Consider the following 13319-nt stretch of genomic DNA (forward strand, 5'->3'; position numbering starts at 1 on the left):
GGCGCCCGGAGTGACACGGCCTGTCACCGCGGAGGCCGCCTCGCAGACCCTCCCTGCGGCCTCCGGGAGCCGGGGATTCCCCAGACGCAGACCCTCCCCGGCGGCCGCCCGCCCGCCGGGACCCGGCCGCCCGGGGACCCCAAGCGGCGGGCAGCGAGGCTGGGCACGCCGAGGCCGAGCCGGCCGGAGAGGCGCCCCGCGCGGGCGCCGGGGTCCCCCGGGCTCGGCGACAGGAAACTCTGGGGAGTGAATGGAAAGAAGTGGGTGGTCCTGCCCCTGCGACTTCCCCTGACATCACTGCCCAAATAAGGAGCTTCCAAGCGGCCGCGGGGCGGCCCAGAGCCGCGCCCGCCGCCGGCGCCCGCCCGCCAGCCCGCCCCGCGCCCACCCCGCGCCGCGTGGGCCGCCAGCGAGCGCCCCGGGCACCGCCGGGCGGAGCCGAGCCGGGCGGAGCCGAGCGAGCGGGCGCTGCTGAGCCGCGCGGAGGCAGGGCGCGCAGCCCAGCGCAGCCCAGACCAGCCCGGCGCAGCCCAGCCCGGAGCCGCGGAGTCGCGGCCGCCCGCAGGTAAGCAGGGAGCGCCAGCGCCCCGCGCCCCGCCGCGGCCTGGCAGCAGGGAGCCGGCACCGCCAAGCGCGCCAGCAGCCCTGCCGGCCGGCAGCGGGATCACCCTTCGGAGCGCGGCGGGTGGGAGAGGGCTGGGCGCGGGCGCGCGTGCAGGAGCGCGTCGGGCCAACTCCCCGGACCTCCGGGACTCCTCCGCAGCCTGGGGTTGCCTGGTGCACGCGCTCTCTGCCTGCGTTTCCCAGACGCTACTTCTGTCACCGCCCCGGGGTGACACCAGCGTTCCCGCGTTCACACTTCTCTCGCACACTCGTGCCTGGTACAGCCTCACTCGGCCCCTGTGCCCCGAGCAGACCCGCACCCCGCCGCGCCTCCTGGGCCTCGCACTGCCGGACAAGGCGGGACAAAGCACCCCGGTGGGAACTGCCGAATGACTTTGGCAGCCCTAGCCACGCTTCCCCCTGGAGGCGGTGGCAGTTTCAGACTGTCACAGCAGACCGGCCTTGGGCTCCTCGGGCTTACTGGGAGTGAGTTAAACTAGCATTGATCTGGCTCCTCTTGCCCCCTTGCAGAGTGGCACCTGGCACCGGGGATATTGCCGAGGGGGATGTACCTGGCATGGTCAGGAGGGTGTGGCGACTGGCAGGGAGCTAGTCCCGGCCTCCCAGCCTGGGTGTTTCCAGAGCGGCTCTCACTCCATGGGCATTTCTCTGAGCACCCTCCCCTCCCCTCTTAACCAGTGCAGGCTGCCTGGGATCCCGGACAGCAGTGGTGGCTGCTGCAGAACAGGTGCAGGTGTGTCCGCCTCGACATCTGGCAGGGGGCTCTGTGAAGTGGCTACAGTTGCTTATCTGTAAAATATAGTATGTCGTTATTGACGACTTGATCAAGGTCATAGGGAAAAATGATAAAGGCAAGTAATGGGTCCATCATTTAGTGGCTCTGGGCAGATTCCTTAATATCTTTCGGGCTGCATTTTATCATCTGGAAAATGGGGAGGAGGGTCCTCAGAGGAATGTTGTCAGGGAAAATTGAGATCATATAAGTGAAAATGTTCTGTAGATATAGAGCCCTGTGCACATGCCAGTTCCTGTGGTTTGGATGATTCTGGGCTGGTATCTGCCATGGCTCTGCTCTGTGATTTAGGGAGACTGAACGCCACTTCTGTTCTGTCATCTGCAAGAAAGGGGGCATTAACAAGTGTCCCGTGTGCCTGCTAGCAGATTCCCCAAAGTATGTTCTGTGAAACATTAGTTCTCAAAGCTGTGCCACGAGTAAGATTTCCCTATCCTAGTAAGTCTGGCAAATTCTGCAAGCTCTCTCTAACCCTTCTGGCCAATCATAATCCATATTGGCAAATTAAAGGCTTTGAGAAGTACTGCAATAAAAAAAAAACCCGTTTAACATTGTCAAACCCAGCATTTCCCTGGTTGACCCTGTAGCCCTTTTCGGGTTACACATGCTTGTTCTCCCAGGAAACAGTGCTTCTGGAGCTACCAATAGACATGATGTGGTGTCATCCAGTTGCTAAGTTCTACTTGCCTTCTTGAATGAAGAGTAAGCAGAGGCCCAGAGGAGCTGAGTTCCTTATCTGAGATCACAGCTAAACAGTGGCCCAAGATCACCCGGTAGTTAGTGGTAAAGCAGGGACCAGAACCCAGACTCCTCATCCAGTGCTCTCATCCCATTGGGTTACATCCAGAAGTTGACAGTTCTCTTCTGCTGCTTTATGTGGACACCCTGCAGAATACATTTGGCAAACATAAAGATTTAAATGGATTCAATGATGATCAGGTACCTACTATGCGTCATTTGTTGGGGGCGGAGGGAGACTTTAGTATGTAAAGTTCTACCAGATGTGGAGGTTGTGGTGAAGAGTAATGGCACCAGAGTCCACTCACACACACACGCATGCACTCCTACACACTCACACGTCCACTTCCAAACACAAATCCCTATCTCCCTACGCTCTCACCCATGCTCACACACTCGACCCTGTATACTCATTCACACCTGTGCCCCTACACCCGCACACACACTCCTACACATGCACACACCTGTCTCTGTACATGCACATAGCCACTCCTGTACACACTCACACACATAGCCATCCTGTGTGCTCTAGGCTGCAGCCAGGAGGCACTAGTGGCAATGGGCACGTCCCCTTTTTCTCATGTCCCTAGAGCTGGGGGCGTGTGCCTGGCACCAGCTCCCCAAGATGAGTATTGAGCACGTGGGAGGCCCTGGCAGGGCCAGTCTGATGTTTGCATTTCCCCAGTGTTTTCCCATTTCTCCCATTTTCTGCCATACTTATCCCCCCACCTTTTTTCCGTCAGCTATTGTCTGGTCACACATGATATGACTGAAACAGCTCTGGCTTCTCTTGTGTCGTTTGTTTTAATCAACTCTCAAAGCTCGGTTAGGGCAAGGGCTTGGTCTCATTAGTTGGATTGGAATCCCCAGCTCCTAGGAGTATGCCTGGCACAGAGGAGACGTTCAATAAGCATTTATTGAATGAGTGAGTGAGTGAGCGAGTGAGGGACTACTGGCTGCTAGGATGCCCGTGACCCAGGCAGACATCCAGGTGGATTCGCTGAGCATGTTTGCTGAGTGCCTGCTGGAACCTAGGCACCTTTTTAAGGCAATGCTTGCATTCCAGTGGGAAGAGAGAATGAATCATAATGGACAAGGTAATGCTCACTGGTGATACACACCATGAAGAAACTCCAACAAGGCAGTGTGATGGAGAGTGTCAGGGAGGAACAGGGGAAGCCGGAAGACGGCCCTAGGGCATCCTCTCGGAGGAGTTGGCATTTATCCTGAGACCTGAACCATAAAAAAAGTGATAGCCATGCCAAGATCTGGGAAAGGAGTATTCCAAGCAGAAGAACAGCAGGTACAAAGGTCCCACTGCAGGAAGGAGCAGGGCTGAGGGTCCGTGGAGAGGCCACACTTGGGGCCACTGCTGATTCCCTTGCCAGCACCTTTGAAGGGGGCATTGGCTGGTATCTGGTCTGGGACCTGATTGTCTTCGTGGTACAATCACAAAACCAAACTTGGTCCATCCCGGGCTTCGGGGTGTAGGGCTGCCTCGACTATCTAAGAGGGCTGCCTCCCCATCTTGTCCAACCCCACCCCTATAAATGAGGAAAGGGTTGGGCTCCTAAGACCCCTCCCAGCTCTGCCATAATAGAATCTGATGCTCTGTGTGCAGGAGATTCACAACAGTTCAGGTGGTCCATCTGGAGGGATCGTGAATTAGTTGTGCCGCTTCCATTATTAATAACCATGATGTCATACATTTGTGTGGTTCCTGATGGGCTGCAGAGCACTCTCTCCTGTGGACTCATCTGCCAAGTGAGGGAGGGTTAAGAAGGGGGGGATGGCGGCGGTGGACAGAGAGACCTCAGATACTGCCACGTGCTGCTGCAGGCTCACCCCAAACCGCTTCACCCCGGAATCCCTGCTTCCTCAGCTGCAGAGCAGTACACAGGAGAGCCTACTTCCTGAAGCCCTGGGGCTGTGAAGTGAGAATCAGCATGTCAGGGCCTGGCATGCCATCGTAGGCACTTGGTAGCTGTTGGTTCCCATTTTACAGATGAGGAACCCAGAGCTAAGAGCACTGTGGCTTTTCTGGTCCACTCCTGTATCTTCATTCTTCCCAGCACAGAGCTCTGAATAACTATGCTGTTGAATTGATTTGCCTAAGGTTGCACAGCTAGTAAAGGACTAACCCAGGACTTTGGGCTCCCAAGTCCTTTTCATAAACATCACGCTGTTTGGGAATAATTGTCATGGTTAATAAAGACAGACCGTCACACCCCATCTGTAGATGATCAGAATTATTGTTGCTTTGTTGAGAATCCTAAAATTGTAAGGTCTCGGGTTCTGAGGCATGATATCCTTTGTAAAACATTCAACGAATATCTTAAGAAACATGTTGGAACCTTCTGGAAGAGCATGTAGATGTGAAAGAATGACCTCCTGAGGAGAGTTGAGAGCAGTGGTTTAACCAAGAGTGTCCTTTCCTGTTACCTGAGGGCTTGTAACGGAAGAGTTCCTAGTTCTACCCCCACTGTCTGATTCAGAGCTTCTAGGGATGGCATCTAGGCATGTGGAGAAGCCCCCTGGTGCTAGAAGTTCAGCCTGGGGATGAGAAGCCTGGCCAGCTAGTTGCCGGGGAAGTCTGGCAGGCCCTCCATCTGCCACCTCAGCTGTGGCTCTAACCCCTTTGTCCCCACCTCACATCAGCCATGTGGGAGGAGCACGAGCTGTGGAGCCCCACAAACCTGAGTTTGCATCTCCTGCTTTCTAGCATGTACCTTGGCCAAGTTCCTTTACCTCTCCCAAGCCTCAGTTTCCTCATCTGTAATATGGAATGCTCACTCTTCCCTACAGGCTGGTTGGGTGGATTACAGGAGACCATCTATGTCAGATATCTTATGAGATATCTGTGCCTGGCACGTAGTAGGTGAACAGGAAACAATAGTTTCAGTTATTATTATGAAAAATGAATTATAATAATAAAACAACTGCAGTATTTGTGAACTGGTTGCTACTAAAGGGTTCAATAAAAATAGACCAATTTGCTCCAAACACCAGACTTTTGAAAAGAGAATCCACTCCATATTGTAAACACCAGTCCTTGGATCAAAGAATTACCAGCTCCGCCATCTTCCCACACCTCTTCGTTGCTCAGTTCCGGCTCTGGTGGGGAGCTGCGGGCTGCGTGGGAACCAGGGCTGGCCTCACTCTCCACACCTCTGACAGATCCATGGGCTCACAGAGGGGGACGTGGGGTTTGAAGGTCAGTGTTGAGTTCGGGCTGTGCTCACCTACGTCAGCCTGGTCTCCCGTTCCTTCCTGAGGTCACTATGTGGAGGCAGTTGAGAGGCAAGCACGTGGGCTTGTGGGAGTCACAGGACGTTGCACTTCTAACCTACTCTGTCATTCATTCATTGATTCTTTGGCAGTGGGTGGAGCCCTTCCGTGGGCTCAGCGCGGGGCTAAGCACTAGGAGCGCGCCTGCATCCTCGCGAAACTCAGAGTCTAGCCACTCACTAGCCATGTGGCGTAGACAAGTTGCATTTCCTCTCCAGATGTCAGTTTCCTCATCTGTAGAATGGGATTGTTCTGGCTACTTCACCAGAGGCAGATCGTGGTGTTTGGAGGCCCCACCCCTCTCTGGAGTGCTGTCGAGGTTTTAGAGTCTCTACTAGAGCCGGCGGGCAGAGGACAGGGCTTCGGAACCGGGAGGAACTCCACTCTGCTGCTGGCTCTGCCTTGTACTTGCTCTGTGAGTCGCTGCATTTTTCAGCTTCTCTGCGTTTCCTTTTCCTCACTTATCTAATGTGGTTATGGCACCTTTGTCGTAGGGCACTGTGAGTGTGAGGTGAGATGGTGATAAAGAGTACCTGTCTGTCAGTAAATGTGACCCCCATTTCCTTTCTGTCTGGCTCTTTACTGTCCTGTGCTTTGCTGCTTTTGGAACGTGACCTCTACCCACTGCTGCCCAAGACCATCAGGTCCCCGGGAATGGGCAGGGGCAGGCAGACAGCCATCCCGGAGCTCAAGGAAATAAGCACATGTCCCTTGGTGAAAAGTGGGCCTGGGGAGGTGGTTCCAGCCCAAGAGGAATCAGGGCCAGGATGCAGAGCCAGGAGTCCTGGGTTCTGTCCAGGACCTGCCACCAGGTCACTGTGTGTCAATTGCCAGTTCCCTCCCCTCTCTGAATCTCAGTGTCCTCACTGAGGCCAGTCTTCCAGATCCCCTGGCATCTTCCTGCCCTGAGAAGCCCATGGGCCTTTGATGTGCACACTGAGTAGCCTCAATAATGGAGTGGGCTGGTGGGGTATGGGGGTTTCACCAGTTTTTTCTAGCCTGGGCTCTACTGGAATTGATCCTGTGGAGAAGCCAGCAGACAGACTCTGGACAAAGAAGAGACTGTGGTTTCTAATTGGCAGAGCTGCTCATGGGAGGGGAGGCAGATGAAGGGACATTAATAGCATGAAATTAAATTAAAAGAAGGGCATCACTCCTTTTTTCTCCCTTAAAGAAGACCCAGAAGGCTCAAAGCCACCTGCTTCACAAATAGCTTTTCTCTCATTTGAATTCAATAGTGTGCTTGGATGGGAAGAATTTGTTTTCAGATGATCAGGATGGAGGCAAGAGGTTGCAGAGTGACACTGGGAATCCAGTCATTTACTGAACGTCTGTTGAATACTTCCCAAATTCTAGGCACAGGGATGCAGCAGTGAACAAAACAGACAACAGTCAGTGCTCTCCTGGAGCTTATAGACTAGCAGAGAGAGGCATATCGTGAACAAAGGAGCTCATAAATGTGTAATACGTCAAATGGGTTAAGTGCCATGGAGGAGAAGCAAGTAGGGTAAGAAGTTCAGAGAATGCCAGGGGAAGGATACGGGGGCTCTTGTATGTAGGATGGTCAGAGAAGTTATCACTAAGGTGACATTTGAGCAGAGCCTTGAAGGAAGTATAGAAATGAATACACTAATTTAAGCAGAGTTGTCTTTCTCTATGGTGTACCTGAGAGCCTTTGGAAAGATCTCATTTGAGGCTGAAATGGTCAGCTCAGTCAGGCAGCTCAGTCTCTGGGCCATCCTGCTTTAGATACAGGATACCAAGTCTAATTCATGATCGTCGTTACACCCGCATTAATGATAATATCAGTGAGCTGGATACGACTCTAAGTGGATGGATCTTTAAACCTTCAAAACGCCTGTCCACATAGACTGTCTTGTTCAGTCCTCTAACAAGGTAAAGGTATCATCTCCATGTTGCAGATGTGGAACCTGAGAAATCTATATATGGAGTGACAAGCCCAGGACCATATCCCAAGTGAGGGACAAAGTGAACATTCAAACCCAGACTCTGCCACCCATGAGGTCTGTGTTTCTCCCTGCGGGGCAGCTGGGCACCCAGCATACCACCTTGCATGCAGCAGAGGATGATATTTATTTTTTTGAAAACAAAAATAAATCCATAGACTAAGAGAATATGATGACTAAATGCAATATGGGATCCTGAATGGGATCCTGGCACAGAAAATGGACGTTAGTGGAAAAACTGGTGAAAATATGAATAAAGTCTGTAGTTGAGTTAATAGTAATGTATGAGTGTCAATTTCCACTTGACAGAAGTACCTTGGATATGGAAGGTGTTAACGTTCAAGGAAGGTGGGTGAAGGGTGTATGGGAACTCTCTTCCATCTTTGCAATTTTGCTGTCAATATAGGATTATTCCAAAGTGAAAAATTTATCCAAAAATAAATGAATAAATCCACATACACTCCGACTCGCCAGCCTCCTCCAGGTTAATGAGGAGAGTCATAATGGGTCATCAGGTAATTGAATCCCTGCTGCTACTAGTCATCCCTAGAGTTACCTGTGCGAGAAGGAGCAAAATTATAAACCAATGCCTGTAACCACGCTGGAAGAGGAATGGAAGAGGTATCTCCCCCGGAGGCTGCCCCCAGGTGAACTTCTCGTATACCGTATAACCTATATTTTAGGCTATACCAAGTATGCCCTTTATATGTGATGAAAGGTCACCAACTCATTCTCACTTGATGCTGCAGCAGACAGATGGAAACCTAGTTTTATTTGTAGGGCTGCCTCATGTGACTCTATGAATCGGGGTGACTAATGGCAGTGAAAGAGTGGCGGGAGGTGGTGAGAACAGAATCAGAGAGGGAAGGTGTAACGCCGGTTTTCTCTTATGGTAGAAAACATCAGGGCCAGGGAACGGTGTCTCCTGGAATGAAGGAAAGAGAGCAGGGTCAAGGGCTTCCTTGCCGTGATTTCCTACTCACAAAGCAAGCGGGCTGGGGATCAGTCCCTCCAGCTGAAAACCACTGAGTCCAGAGCAAGTGATTGGTCCAGCCTCACTGTGCAACTGCCCGGGAGACACAGCTTAGCCTGTCTGGGTGACCTGATCTCCTAACGGTTTCCAGAGGGTTTGTTCCTTGGCATGTGGGCATTTGGTGTAGCCCTGAAATATAGGACAGGCAGAAGATGCTCAAATGGACAGGAAACCATCACCATGAGTCTGTTAGAAAGCATCTAATGTTTAAAAGAGTAGGGCAGCCACTCCAAGATAGATTTTATTTTAAGCAGGCTCTGATCTTGTGAAATAAAGAAGTCCAGCCTTTCCCATAGTGTGTTTTCTAGAGCACAAGTGCCATGGATGGAAAGATGTGTTACAGGGAGAAAATAAAAGTGCTCTGTGTGCAGTTTTCCAAGCTTGATTGATCAGAGGACTCATATATATACACATACGGTTTTATATATATACTTATATATGTACATATAAGGAATAGATTTTATATACGTGTGTGTGTGTCTGTATAAGGAAGATGTATACATATATAAGATCGCTGAACTAGAGTGCTATACAGAAACATTTTGGGAAACACTAAAGTTATCTGAGGTCAAAGCTGAAAAAAAAAAAAACCCCAAAATGAATGCTAAATTGTGACTCTAAAACTTGTTTCTGCATGTTCATTTTAGCAAGTCAGTTTCCCACATTTTTTTTCCTATTTTGTTAACTTGACTGCCCTTTTCTCAGAAGAAAAATGGCAAATGGCACGCAGATGACCCTTCCCCCTCCGTTGTGTACTGTGTCCAAGGGAGACTGAAGTACTGCGTGTGTTCCCTGAGATGAGGGTAGCCAAGCCATGTGACAGCTCGGTGGTGGGTCTCTAACCCAGAAACCCTCGTGCGACATGGGTGTTTTGGGAGCTAAAAAAGAACCTCATTAAAAATGCCACTGAAGCCCCAAATTTGGCCTCTGTCAGGTGTGGTTTTCACACAAGGGATCCCCAGCACTTCCACAAACACAGGTGTGTTTGTCACCCTGTACGACGAGCATCTTTACTGCTCCCAGTGCCAGGTCATTGGACATGCCGGGATAGGTGAGATCGCTCTTTGACTACATGACGATTTCTAGCTAAGCTAATCCTCACCCCACTCCCTGGTACCAGACTTTCTCACCCCATGTTGCCCCCAGGGGAGAGTCCTGAAAACTGCCGACCTGACCTTTGGAAACTGCCTGCCAGCCCCTTCCCAGCCGGGGTCCCACCTCAGCCTCCACGTCCCCTGACTCTTTACTCCCATGCGTAAATTCTGCCCCCACCCAAATCCTACTTCTCACTCCTCCAGGCACGTTCCCAACATGTCCGTGTCCCGTCTAAGGTACAGGGTCCAATTCCATTTTCTGATTGCCTCTGTTAGAAACTGAACTTCAGTTTCCTACCTGGCATATTATATCAATGTGTACTTAGACTCCACAAATAAAGTAAAGGATAAGTAACAGAAAGAGGGAAAATTTAAGGAAGGAATTTTCTTTCTCTATAGGTTAGATGTCGGGGAGAGGGAGCTTTTCAGATATCTCATTTGAGGATGAAACGGTTGGTTCAGCGAGGCCCTCTGGCCTGTCCCTCATCAGACATGTGTGACCTCAGATGTCATTTGAAGTCTCCGAGCCTCTCTTTGCTCGGCCGTAAACATGGATTGACGCTCCCACTTCCCTCTTGGGGTTTTGATTCAATGCTGTGAAACTTGCGGGGAGCCTAGAGCAGTGCCTCGTGCATAGAAAGCTATGTGTTGTTATTCTTAGGATGAGAATTCCATCAACCAACTGAAAAAACAACCAAGTTGAAAAAAGTGTGCGAAGATGTAAACAGGTAGTTCAGAGAAGTGAAAATGGCTCATAAACATATGACTAATGCTCTAGGTACTAAAAAACAAAGGATGATAAATAAAAATGCTTCTAGAAGGCAAAAATGTGAAAAAATAGAGACAATCTAGTGCTGGCAAGGGTCAAGGGGACTTGTGAGCCTAAACTGGTATCAATGAAAATGATAAAGGCACATACCTGCCCTGATCCCAAAATTCACCAGCTATGGAAACACACATGTACATAAAGATACACACACACACACACATATATAAGGGTGTTCCCTTGCAGTGTTGTTTGCAGTTGAGAGAGCTTAAAAATGACCTCAATGTACATCAGGGACGGCGCTTTAGAAAATTATGGTGAATTTGTACTGTGGAATACTTTACGGCCATTTAAAAAGAAAGAAGTGAATCTATAGGTCCTGACATGGGAGGACATTTACAACATACTTTTAACTGGAAAAAGGTTTCTGTGCGATATGTTTAATCTGATCCCATTTTTATACAAAAACAAACAGTTATATATGTGTGTGCACGTGTAGATGTGTTTCTGTGTTCATGAAAAGAGCATGGGAAAATACCAGGGAACTGTTAGTGGTAGTTTCAGCTGGGGAGTAGAAATTGGGAGGGTGAAGGGGGACTGGTCCACATTTTCCTTTAAATACTTCTGTGTTTTTTAAAAAATATATTTTTAAACAAAGAAAACAAAAAAGAAAGCCCAAGGAAATGAAGAGCAAAGACTAATCTTTATAGCACAGGATTATTGAGAAGATGAAATGAGATCATGCTTGGCAAACATCTAACACAGTGCCTGATGCTTACTAAGTACCCAATAAATGCTTCTGTCCTCTTGGCCCTCCCTCCATAGACTCTGGGCCACCCTGCCCCTCTGAGTCCATCCCGGTGTTTTCCCCAGACCGCGAGCTCAGTAAACACGCAATGGTGATCACAAGCTGGACAGCACACCAGGCGCTGTGTGCACCACCCCAGTGCCTGCCCTCATGGAGCCCCTGGTCTGGGGAACCCACCCTGTTTCATTTCCCAGCCATTCCCTGGGTCCTTTCTTCTTGGTCTCCTTGTAAAAGGCTGCCTTCCTTCACTGATTGCTGCCGGCCACACCTCCTGTCTCCCAGAAGGAGCCTCTCACCACCTCCCAGCGTGGGGCCGGCTTTGTCACCAAGCACATTCCAAGGGTGAATCTTATCATTTGGGTCAGGTCTGCTCACTGGTTTGTTTCTTTTCTGTTTCCGCTCACGGCCAGGCTTTCCCACTCCCGGGCGGGTGTGTGGGCTTTCCTGGGTCCCTTCCCCCACTAGCTTCCACCTGGCTTTGATGAATTCCATCATGTCTGCTTAAAATCATTTCACTTCCAATTTGCTAATTTAATTCTAGTCTTACAGAATTTTGGCAACCCTGCCAAATTGGGTGCCAGATGCAGATTTAATGAGCATATTTTCAGTTCTTTTTTTTCTTGTCTGCATGGAGATGCTGAAGAGAACGGGTTCTGGAACTAGTCCCCAGGGGGCTCCCTGGAACACCCCACCCAACGTTTGACCTTGAGGCCCCGGGCATGACCTTCCAGCCAGGTCTCTCCCAGTCTGACAGGTGGAGCTCATGTCTGCTCCCCTGGGAAGGGAGCTGTTATTGCATCATTCTCCCAGTCCTAAGAAGCCTCAACCCAGTTCCCATCGTTTGGGCTTCACAGGAAGTGTATTTGGAGAAAATTACTTATTTCCTTCAGCCCATGTCTTCCAGCAGCCATGTGCAGCTCAACAGATGTTCACGGATTCGTCTCTTTTACAAACACATACTGAGCATTTTCTAGAGTGATTTCTCAAAGTGTGGTCTGTTGACAACCTGCAGTGGAATTCTGGGTCGGGGGGTGGGGGAGGGGACGGATAATGCATATTCCTGGGCCCTACCCACAGCTGTAGCATCAGCCTGGATTCCAACCCTGAGGGGATGCTAGGGCCTCCAGCAATTCCAAGTGTTACCTCATTTCAAACTCATACGGACCCCTTACAGAGACATTTTAGTCTCCAAGAGAAAGACTCAGAGAAGTCAAACGGGTGGCTCAGGATCCACAGTGGCGAGTAGCAAAACTGGGACTTGGCGTGAGCCTTTCGGTTCTCAGTGTAGGGCTCTTGCCGTCTCTGGTCACAGTGGCTCAGGGCTGAGAGCTGTTGTTCTCGATCCCAGTGGATTCACAGCAGGCCTGTGCCTGCCCTCGTGCATCCACACACACCCTGCTTCACAGACGAGGACACGGAGACCACGTTCCCACCTTGCCAAGCCGGCAAGTCTGCAGCGCTGTCAAAGCAGGGGCCACGACTCACACCACATCTGGTTCTAAATTCTGTGCCAAGAGACGCAAAGGGCTGAATGGTGGAACATGGACGTTCCCTCGAGGACCAGGAGAAATGGGCAGAGCTCTCCGGTTCCGGCACGGAGGCCTGCCCTGCTGCTGGGCGAGTCACGTCTATTCCTGAGCCTCGGGCTTGTCGTCAGTACAGGATAGGGTTGGCTACGGTCGGTGATTTCCAAACTTCTTTGGAAAGTTCTCACTTCTTTGTGGCCGCAATAAAATCTTGTACAGTGTGTACAGAGAGACAAAACTGGAGATGCCTGGAGTGGCTCAGAGCTTTCCAGGAGGCAATTTGGAACATCTCAGTTAGCATTAGCGTGGTCATCTGTGTGCGTCCTCTGGCCACCCCGCCCCCCAACATGACAGGTGGCTACAGCCTAGCCTTGGGGTCTGGCACCTCGGGCTCCCGTCCGGGCCCTACCACGTTCTGGCTGTGTGACCCTGGCAAGTTGTATCCCTTCTTTGAGTCTCCGTTTCTTCCCTGTGAAGTGGGGACCATAGCAGTTGAGGTGAGGATGAAATGAACTAGTGCGTGCAAAATACTTAGCACAGTGCCTTGCATGTATCAATAGAAGGTATGGTGACTCTTGTTTTCCTTTGATGGGATAGGATGTAAAACATGAGAAGTTAACAGTCATGGCAGAGATTTCCCAGGGCCCTAGAAACACCATGTCGTATGAGAGAGTGCTGTGGA

General features: G+C 50.7%; 1 protein-coding gene across 8 annotated transcripts in view; it reads left to right on the forward strand.

Annotated features, from left to right (window-relative positions):
• The window catches only part of HIVEP3 (HIVEP zinc finger 3), a 515337-nt gene that overhangs the window by 386185 nt on the left and 115833 nt on the right, over positions 1-13319 (forward strand). Inside the window, exon 1 of one of the 8 annotated variants that reach the window (XM_082387506.1) lies at positions 413-565. The exons of the other annotated variants lie outside the window; for them this stretch is intronic. The gene's annotated coding sequence lies outside the window, so the exon portion shown is untranslated. Of the gene's footprint in view, positions 1-412; positions 566-13319 lie in introns of those variants that run through there. 8 annotated transcript variants of the gene reach the window in all.

Source organism: Balaenoptera borealis, assembly GCF_965194805.1.
Source record: "Balaenoptera borealis genome assembly, chromosome: 1".
NCBI lineage: Eukaryota > Metazoa > Chordata > Mammalia > Artiodactyla > Balaenopteridae > Balaenoptera > Balaenoptera borealis.